Here is an 11,321-nt window from a genome sequence, read left to right as displayed (position 1 = left end):
ATGCTCAGTGCTAAAAACATCCTCATGTTGAGGTGGAACTTCTCGTGTTTCCGTTCATGGCTGTTGAACCTCACCCTGTCACTGGACAGCCCCGAAACCATCTGGCACCATCCTCCTGGCACCTGCCCTGGAGACATTTCCATGGATTGATGAGATCCCCTTTCTTTTCCAGACTAATCTGTCGCAGCTCCCACAGTGTCTCCTCAGCCAGAGATGCTGCAGACCCTGTGTGCAGTATTTAGAGAAGGATTGAAGAAGGATTCTTGTGGTGTCCTGCCCCATTATGGCCACCTGAGCTGCTCCTCAGCACCAGCTCTTGGCCAAGCCCATCCTTAAGGCAGCCTTGGTGTTTTGGAACATAATCTTCCTTTTGGGTCACTGACACACAGAGAGCATGGGGATGACACAGCTGTAGCTCCAGACTCAGGCAAAGTGGCTGCAAATCCAAAATCATGTTGGAAAAAGTTACATATTCAGCCAGCACCTGAATTTTCTGTCCCTTTATCTTGTCTCCAAGCCACTCTAAAGAGCAAGCAAACGGCATCATATCCAAGAGGTCTCAGAAAGGTCCTTAATGGGCTGTAGTTTTCTGGAGTACTCTTTACAACTGAAAATTCTGTCTACCCAGAGTCGTAACGGTAATGCAGAAATAAATAATAGACAACAAAGCTTTTGGTTTTTATTGTGGCAAAATATTAAGCATAAATACTTAATGTCTACTGATCCCATTAAAGACTAGGAATTTTTATACTTTCATAATCTGTAGCTGAGCAGAATAAAATATTTTGTGAAATACACACACTGCCTGCCTTTGTTTTAACAGAAAATGGAAAAAGAAAGTACCTTGTGAAATATGAAGTGCTACCTTAGTGCAATGAATTTACAAAACATTGCTAGAACATGACACCCTTGTTACTAGGCTTATTCTATTTTTATCCCAGTAATATTGTCATAAAGGAAAAAAACCAAACAACACAGCTACCTAATCAGAATGATAATTCTCCAGTGATTTCAGCAGCTCTCCCAGATAAGCATAAGCCAAACATTAAACTCTGAAACCATAAAAATAGTCTGATATTTACTGAGCACTAAGTACCTGACAGTCTTCATTTATTTCACTACAAATTTATTTTATTTATCTGGTCACATATGCCTGTGAATGGAGTCTAGTTTTAGACACCTACGGATAACAGGCCAAAGATTACAAGATGAGAACTGAAAAAAATACAAGTAAAGGAACATTTATTCCAGTTAAGTGTGCCATGAGTTTTGGGCTAAAACTGGCTGTTTGTCAGGACCTGAAGGAACAGCAGAGCCTGGAAAAAGCTTCTGATGTTGCTTTGCACAATTCCTTACATCCCTGTCCTAACAGCGTGATGAGGTTTATGGGATGGGACTCTGGAGATCCCCTCACCTGCATGGTAGAAGTACATACGAGGAGGAGGAAAGAGAGGGTGGCATTTGAGGCAGAAGAGTGATCAAGTTGCAAGCAGAAGCTGGAATACACAAGATTTTTGTGTTTCTACTTAGTTCTTTTGTTTGGGTGGTTTTGGGGTAGTTTGGCTTTTTTCATAGAACAGTTGCAAGAAATATGGTTCTGGAGTCAGGAGAGATCGTGAAGGAGATCTCTCTTGAAGGAGAGATTTTTTTTATAGTGAGGGAATATTAAGGAGGGTTGGAAAGAGCTTGGGAGCTGCAGAGAAAATCAGAATAGAAAGAGAATGGTGGAGAAAGTTGCATGAGGAGATGTTGGGCAAGAGGAATGAAGCAGGTGGGTAAAAAACAAGAGGAAAGAACTGTGGAGTGTTCCCATATGGTATGTGTATGTATGTGTATATGTATATATATTTATGGTAGAATAAGCACAGGTGGAGTAACTAACAACATTTTTATGCAAAACCTCCCAAATTTGTATTTTTGGTCAAGCTGCAGACATGTTATGAGCCAGATGGACAGACTACACTCAATGACATTGGAGCAACACCCACCACATTGCCTCATGGTAAACTTGATTTTATTTCTTCTTGTTTGTTTTCTTATTATATATTTCAATATATATTTTTCTATTCATTATTTATATTTAAATATATTATAAATAATTTTAAATATATTAATATGATGTAATATAGAATAATATAATATAATATAATATAATATAATATAATATAATATAATATAATATAATATAATATGACATAATATCACAAAGCTAAGTAAATGCATTAATTTTCAACTCATTCAAACCAGGGAAGGAAATTACCTGTAAGTTTCCATTGTTTCAGGTGTAAAAAGAAACATCTGAAGATGTGAGAAGAAGCAAATCTCTTCATACAGAGTTCACTGTAGAGCAGAGTGTGCTGTTTTCTCCATTGGCCTGTTGAAATCAGAATTGCTGCCTTCCATGGGACTGATCTTTGATGGCCTTGTAGCTCCTTCTGGAGCTGGGGTTGTGGTAAAGTAACCATCTACATGGATTTCCATGTGCCTGACTCCAGACCAGGCCTTTAAGAGAGAATTTTCCTGTGAGGAAGGCAGACAGACTTTTAAGATCAAGCCCAAGAATAAACCTAACTCTGCCAAATCCACCACTAAAGCACATCCCAGTGCCACACCTACCTGCCAGTATTTTCTGGATAAGGATGTTCAGTGTTTGTGCATTTTCCATTTCTCCTCATTTTCTGGCAACCAGCATGAAAAGATTAAATATAGAAGTGTCCCCACATGTTTGTGTCATCTTGTGACCCCTGATGACCATGAGGGGGATTTCTTGTGCAAAATCCTGGTTTTGCTGAAATCACTGGGAGTTTACCACTGACCCCAGTGGGGACAGAATTTCACCTCTTAATGTTTATTAGATGCAGCAGGCAGAAAGCAGACTCATAGCTATAAAGGCTGTGACATTTTATGGTTCTGACTCTGCAACCACTCAAGCACATGGTTAATTTTGCCACAGTAATAAAGTTAAGCACTAGCTGAAGTGTTTTCAAGGAGGGGTCCCTTTTACACTTGAACAAGTCTATATTTCATCATAAATCAGGAATTCCTCCCCTTAAAAAGAAATGATTCTGCATGTGATCATCAAATTGTTTCTACTTTGCACAACAATAATTGCCCTTTTTTCAGTTTTTGTCCAAAAAAGGCAAAGGGAAAGCAAGGAATGACTACCTCAGCTGAAGTGGTGTTGCTCTGGTGACATTTGCCTTAACTCATTTCAAACGGATTCAAGAGGGAAATATCAATTTTTCAATATTAATTCTAAATATCTCAGACTCTGGCTATTTAATTTAAAAAGGGAAGACTTAGCACAACACTTTACAGACAAAATATTTTTGCTAAGTTTTTTAACTGTCGTGGACAACACCAGCATCATTCTTCATATCCAGGAAAACTCTTCTACTTTAGCAGTATTTTTGTATTTGTTTCCACCTAATTTTAGCCAAAGCACATCAGGAATGTAGCAGAATGAAGTACAAGGAGAGGCATTCAAGCTAGATGAATTCAGACCTGAAATAAAGCATAAAATTTTACTGGGATAGCACTTAACACATGGAATGACTTACCTTAGGATTTATGAGTTGATGCTTCCCCATTATTACCAGTCTTTATATCAGGAGTTTAGGAAAGAGAATGTGGGTGAGTGTAGAGTAAATCCTTTCCCAGGGTCTGTCCTGATGCTAATTTGTTTTATTTCCATCATGGAAGGAACCAGCAGAGGCTGGACTTGGGTCTGATTTAGTGCACTTGCCCCTTCACCCTGCTTGGTGAGGGAAAGGCAGGAGAGCATTTGGAGCACCTGGAAGAGGCTGTCAGAGGAGGATGGTGATGGGGTGGGGTGGCAATAGAGAGGTGGAAGGGAACATGGGGCAAAGAATATTCCTTCACCCTCCCAGCTGTGCTTTCCAGGAGTCTGGAAAGGACTGGGGGAAGGAAAAATCAGGGACTGGTCTGGCCGGCCCATGAGAAAAAAAATAGGAGAGCCCAGGAGTTCAGCTCTGGAAATTACTGGTTCTCAGGAGCTTCTGGGTTACAATAATGGAGGTTTTACAGTGCTGTTGAGCAGTGTGTTGAAAAAACAATCCTTCAGCTTTCAGCTAATTTAGTTACCATCTGTAAGCTGTATAAGCCATTCCCCTTATTTCACTTTCCCCATTTAATTTTGGTCTGTATGCTTTTTCTTCATTCCACCTCCTACACGTGCATCTGTGCAGGCACAGAGAAGCACATAGGTGTGTAACTGAAGATTTTAGAGCAGGAAAACACCACTGTCACTGATGTTCTTTGTGGGCAGGACAGGGTAATGCTGCATTACTGTAACCCATCCACACTCTGCTTGCATTTTGCTGTGGGGACCCATGGCCTCTTCCTCATACCAATGTATTTTATATAGACACAAAAAGAGTGAAATACATTTATTTACATTACAAAATACATTACCACAAAAGTGCTTTGTGCTACAAAACTCCAACACTGGCATTTGTGTAGATGTGTCTGAGTTTTATTTTGTACAAAACTCAGTTTGCTACTGGATTTCAGATTTCAGAGGCAGCATGGTAAAGTTGTCCTTAGCTCACCCAGCTGAGCATCTCATATGGTTCATGAGATTCCCCTGGAACCCAGGGGCATATCAGTTGTCCTGGCAAGGCATAGTGAGGTGAGCTAATTAGTAGCATTCCAACATATCCTGGGCTTTACTGGCTAGTAGTGAAGAATCCCAAAAGAAGGAAAGCGCTGTAATTGTGCCAGATCCATCCTGTATTTCCTATAGTTTCTCTCTAGAATTTTTTTCATACATATTGTCTCAGTGCCAGTGCTTGTGGTCTCTGAAATGAAAAGCATTTCTCATAAAGGGGATTATGAAATTAAAAATATTGCTCGTAAAGAACACATTGATCCTCACTGGGAGGATGACAGACATAAAACCATCAAATTACTGATGTCACTAAATAAAACTAATTTCGGAGATAACAGTACATTTTTAAACAAATAGTGGGGATGTATTGGATTTACAAACTGCAAGAAATTTCCTTCCCAGCGTGCTCATTCTTCATTTATCATTTTATAAGAAAACCCCTTAAACTAAAAGTTAGTCTCATACAAATGTCACTTGCTAGCTTTCTTGCTAATCCAGAGGAAATATTATCCTAGTGGTCCCTGAGGTCCAATGTCTAGGTGTTGGATACATGATAAACTTACTTGAAGCTTTCTCAGTGAGATATAGTCCTCTGGAGACAGCTGTGGATTTAATTTTTCAAGCTTTAGTACAACCTAACCTCTTAAAAATAAGATTTAAGTTTCCCTTGTCAGGTCACTTAAGAGTTTCTTCTTTATTTTACTTTTTTTTTTTTATTTCCCTCTTCTGCTACTTGCCCAGGCTGTTAATCCCCAGTCACTGGAGGAAACATTTAACCATCTCAAACCTTTCACATCTTGATCATTTTTTGGTTCCAAAGGACAGCACACATACACTGGCTTTTGAATTGTTCTAGTCTGAGAGTTTATCTAGAAAGTATCAATGAAAAGCAAACAATTTCCAGTCTTGATCATGTAGATTTCTACATTAGTGCTGAACAGAGATGGTTTTTGCAAATTTTTGAGCCACTCCTCTGTTTTAAGAGTAGTATTTCACACAAAGAGGTGTGTTTCTAGTTTATGCTGTCCAGGAGTTGAGTTTAATCTAGTTTTCTTTCCCCTTGATATTTATCACTTAGTGTTTCAGAAATGGTAAATGTAATGTTTCAAGGCATGCACAGAATTTAGCTGGCGAGTTCCTGGTATTAAGAAACTCCACACAACTCAGAGCCAGGTTAAGGATGAGGGCTGATCAAGCCAGCAATGTCACAGACGCTGAAATGTATCTGAAATGCAAGGGATATTATACTCCTGATACTTTTACTGATCCAAAAATGCTGCTTACAGCTCCTGACCCCCCTCATCTCCCTGCTGTGCTCACACAAACACACTCACAGGCTGTTCCTTCTCAGGAGCTGAAGGTGCCAGAGGTCTTTCAAGGTCACTTGTCATATTTGTTCTCTACAGTCAACTTTTCTTTTTTTCCTTTCAGCTCATTTTTCTTTGACTTCCTGAGGAAATTAGTTTTATCTTGCCTTACCTATCCGTGCATTCATCAGGTTTCTGCTCCTTCCCTCTTAATGCCCTCGTGACATGTTTGCCAAGTGCAATCAGCGCTGAAAGATGTGCAAGTTAATTAAGTTTCTAGAGGTTTGTGTGCAAGTCTGCAAGTTAATTAAGTTTCTAGAGGTTTGTGTGCTCTGGCTGCTGGGCAGATGAGGGAGAGACCTGTGGTGGGGACTGTGCTCAGGGAAGAGTTAAGCAGAGTTCAGATCTTTGGCAGCAGAGAGGGGTCAGTCCCTCTGTGCACACTCTCCAGACAGACAGCACAGAGGAACTGCTGGCCAAGCTGTCCCAAAGCAGCTCCTATTGTATTTCCTGGGAAATGTCCCGACAAAGGCAAGAATGATGAATCTGACTCCATGTTCTCAGAAGGCTAATTTATTATTTTATGATACTATATTATATTAAAGAATACTAAACTATACTATACTAAAGAATACAGAAAGGATACTTACTGAATGCTAAAAAGATAATAATGAAAACTCATGATTCTTTCCAGAGTCCTGACACAGCTTGGCCCCGACTGGCCAAAGAGTGAAAACAACTCACACCACAATCCAATGGAACAATCACCTGTGGGTAAACAATCTCCAAACACATTCCACATGAGCACAACACAGGAGAAGCAATTGAGATAAGAATTGTTTTTCTTTCCTCTGAGGCTTCTCAGCTTCCCAGGAGAAAAATCCTGGGCAAAGGGATTTTTTCAGAGAATGTGAATGCCACAAGCTCCAGCCTGGCTGCAGCACAGATAGTTTCTTGTCCAGGGTGGAACTTTGCCAACAGATGGCAAGTGAGAGGAGCTATGGGGCTTATTTCAGGTGGAAGCAGAAAGACACACATCTAAAAGAAGCTCTCATGTTGCTCTATGGCTCACAGAACAATCTATTTTCCACTTTTGTTCTAACAGTTCTGACTGAAACAATGTTCAGCAGCACTGCTGTGAAATGTGCCTTTCTATCAGATCAGGGAAAACCAGTCTGATGTTTGCCCTCCAAGCCAACAGCAGGGAGGGATCCACAGAGCTGCAGATCTGAAAGCCTGGATCTTTACATCTCTGCCTCTGCAAAAAGAGAGGCGGATTGAGAAGTTAAATGTTCTCTCTTGTCCATGGTCTGCAACAGCACTTCTTTCTACAGCTCTGCTGTTACCCATGGCACTCTCTTCTTTCTCAGGGTGGAGTTGTTCTTTTGGAGTTGTCAGGATGTTCACACTCCACACAAAGGCTGTCCCTGCCTGATATCACCCCTTCCATATCACATCAGCAGTGTGTGCCCTGGATTTCCCACACTGGGGGGGCTTCATGCCTGGGCCTTCTAAGAGTTCAGGAAAATACCTGGTCTGGCTCTGTGCTAAGTGCTAAGAGCTAGCCAGAGCACATTTCCTACCTAAAGGATTTAGGCTGTTCCCTAAATCTGCTGCCAGTGGCTGTCAGACACAGGCTAACTGGGCAGTAGCTCTGTGGTCTGAGCAGATGGGTCAGTCTCATGCCTTAGGTAGGAAGGATCCAGCTGAGAGGAAGTGGAAAGGCATGTTTTTTCTGGCAGTGTTGTGTGCAGAGGGAGCTTTGATGGTGTGGGTTGCCATCTTTCTCTTGCTTTGGAACCGAAAATAAATCCTTAAGAGACTTTCCACCAAAGCATTTCTGGCAGTTGCATGCCAGAGTTGAAAGACATTGAGGCTAACTTATCTCCCACTTGCTCAGTTCTCCCTGTGGGGTTTCTGCATTGCTTTTTGTGCTGTTCCATGAGTGTGCAATGTCCTTTTTATCCTTGCTCACCAAACCACAATCCCCTCTGATCACTTCTAAAAACTTTCTTCTTGTGTGCAGTTTCCAGAGCCCCTTCCTCCTTGGTTAGGGCTGTGCTAATAAAAAAACAGAGCTGTGGGGGCACAGGAACTGTGCACACTCACATGCACACAGCTACAGCACAATGATCCTGCATTTTCCAAGCCCCTCAAGCCTCCCCAGTCAGCCAGGAGGAAGATTTTGTTAGCTTTCACCTCAAAAAGGAGCTTTACCCTGCACTTGAGCCAACAGAGGGCAATAGACTCAAAATTCAATATTGAAAAGAAATGCTTTTAAAAGATGGCTCTGAGCAGCCCAGCCCTTACTGTATCTGGTGTCACATATCACAGTGAAAGGCAGCATTCCATGCAGGACCTAAAACCTTCTCAGGCTCCATCAATTAAACCACCACATCTGAGGTGGAAGAGACTCAGCAAGGAACTCTCACTAGGGTTCAATGAGAAGCAGATGTTGTGGGCACAGCTGTCATGCTTCTTATCAAGAACAATAGAGCAGCCCCTGCTGCAGTTTCACCAGGAACCCTGCCCTTCCTTCCCTTCATCCTCAGCACTACTGAGCATCCCTTACCAGAACCAAATAAAATCCTCCTGGCCAAAGCTCGGGAGTCCTCCCCAAATATTGCTGTTTGTGTCAGCAAACTGTTTGTGGATCTCCAAATCTGGGTCCTGGGACACAATCTTCACACTGCCTCTCCTACACAAGAGTGGCTTCACTCACTCCCTTTATAATGTAATTTATGATGTTGGCACCAGGGCTAGAAGGATTAGAGGGAAAGAAGTGTGTGTTCACTCCATAGAAATAGAGCTCTGGCCAAATTCAGTGACATTAATTTTAATATATATTTACCCATAGGGCTCAGATGCCGTGTTTTGTTGCTTTAGATGGAATTCCAGATTGCTAAATTCCAATTGTATAAACGATAACAGATTGCTGCTGTGGCTGCACCCATGAAAGCACATGGGAATTGTGCAGGATATGCCCTGAAGGCTGTGAGTCAGCCTGACCTACAAGCAGTGAACTCTGCTTTGGAAATGTGGCTCAAAGCAAGGGTTTCTCCTGAGACATCAGAAGGCCTGTCCTCCCAAGGCTGGGTCTTTGCCCAAGGATTTGCTTTGCTCTGCATTTCCTTGACACAGAGTGATTTTGCAAGACTGACCAGTCTGCTGGAGACATTTTTCTTGTTTGTACTTGTAAATGATAGACTGAAACCAAATCTACCTGAATCTGATTAGAAATAAACAAATAAAAAATTAGAAAACATTTTGTTTGGCCTGACACAGAAATTTTTGTGTGTGTGAGAAAAGGGCAGTATTTCAGTTTCTCATCAACCCAAAGCACTCTTCTTTTTTTTTTTTTTTTTAATGGCAATTCCACAATCAATTCAAAACTAAATTATTTCCACAGTAATAATTTTGAAAACTGCTAAGTCTGATTGGACCCATGAGTGACATTCAGGATTGTGACTAAGAGTTCTGGACCTCAGCAAGTCAGACAATTCGTGCATCCACTCTCATATTGCTGTTTTCCAGCCTGACAGGGGCATTCACTGCTGCTCTGAATGAGCCACCAGAGCTGCACCAGAACAATCCAGGCAGTTCTAAAGGTTACCAGCTGCCATCCAACCTGCAGCTGTTCTTCTCTGCCCTCAGAGCTGCACGTGTGCTCTCTGCCCGTGCCTCTTGTGTGGACATCCTCTCCTGGCTCTCAGGAACCCTTAAAAACATGTTGTCAAAGATAAAGCAAAAATTACTTTCTTTTACTGCATCTATTCCTGACAGCATATGCCAAGTATGAGTGTGAGGGAGAGGAATGACTATAGAGGCTTTTTTAAGATAAAGAGAAATCTTACAGCAGTCCTGATGGCTTGTCTGTGTGGAATTTGGATTGCATACCAGGTGTTTTGTAAGCACAACACAGTCATTTAAAGGCAGCATTGACCCTTTGTGATCTATTTGATATGTGGAGCTTGTGCACATGTTTTTATTTCTCTTTCTGTGCACCTGATGTGTTTCAGAAGTACATGTACAGCTCCAATCTGCAGGGACAAATGGTTACCTACTAGTATAAAAGCAAGTCCAACTCCTTCTTAAATATCCTGATGCTCCAACAAGCAGATCCACCTTGGATGTTGCAGCAACTCATCATAAACCATGTGATACATGATTTTAAATGGGCTACTTAGGCAGAGATGAGCTGCAGGTGTTTTAACAAGAAGCTGCTCTAGCTGATCCCTCATTTTAATTTCTGCCAAACCTCTTGTCACAGGACTGCCTGATCTCACGGGAAGGAAGAGGAAGGCACACAGAGGAACCCACATAAATACAAGCACATTCCTATTTTAGACCAAAAGCTGTTCAAGCCAATGACTGTCAGGCACTGGGGATATGTAGACTGTTAGATATATTAGTTTAGTTAAGTTTACTCCACTTTATCCAGAGCTCTGGATTCTCCCTGCCACCAAGAAAAGGGCTGGGTAGCTGGCTTCAACTTCAGAAAGAGTCAAGTGCCAATTTGGGGAAGGAGACTAAGGCTGAGATGTGGGTTTGCTCCCATTTCAGCAGTCACACCACAGGCAGTGGGGGTGTCACTGTGCCCACACTCAAACCCCACACTCCTGGTGAATGCAGATGTGAGATGTGTAACAGCTTCTGGGTAGACTGATTCTACTCCTGTTCAGAATATCAGTTTAGGAGACAGCATGAAGCACTTGTGAGTTGTTCTTGGCAGAAAATATTAATATGCTGTTGTTTACAAATAGAAAATGAAGCATCCACTTAGTGAAAAAAACCAACAAAAACCCAAAACAAACCAGCAAACAAACAAAACCAAAAGCAAAAACCAAAAGCAAAACCAAACCAAACCAAACAAAAAAACCCCAAAACAACAAACCAACAAACCCAACCCTGCTATTTATGTGCTCTTTATCACACATTTCTGGGCACAAATCTGTTTGATCTAAGCTTTGACAGCAGTAGGAAGTGCTTTGCAAGTGCTTTAAAAGGCTCAGTGCTCTTGAGATTCACTTGGTTATCTGCACTAGGATCCAAGGAGCAAGGGTGTGACCACAGCCACTCATAAATTGCAGAGCTGCAACAGGGATTTGATCACAAGCAGGTAAAATAATTGAAGCGGTGTTTATGCAGCCTTCTGGAGATCTTCACTCTTTTTGTGTAGGGCAGGACTGCTGTGAGTCAAACCCACCACTAATTTACCTAAAACATTCACCCTGAAAAACGAACTCTGTTTTTTTCAGGACTGTTATTTCTGACACATTTCTGCCTTCTGGCCTTCCTCTTGAGTGCCCTGCACTGAAGAACCAATAGTGAGGGAGAGACACAGAAAGAAAGAAAATCACCCAGCAAGATGTAAGAGGGAGATT

The sequence above is a fragment of the Fringilla coelebs genome, assembly GCF_963513975.1.
Source record: "Fringilla coelebs genome assembly, chromosome: 9".
NCBI lineage: Eukaryota > Metazoa > Chordata > Aves > Passeriformes > Fringillidae > Fringilla > Fringilla coelebs.
This window is presented reverse-complemented; position numbering follows the sequence as displayed.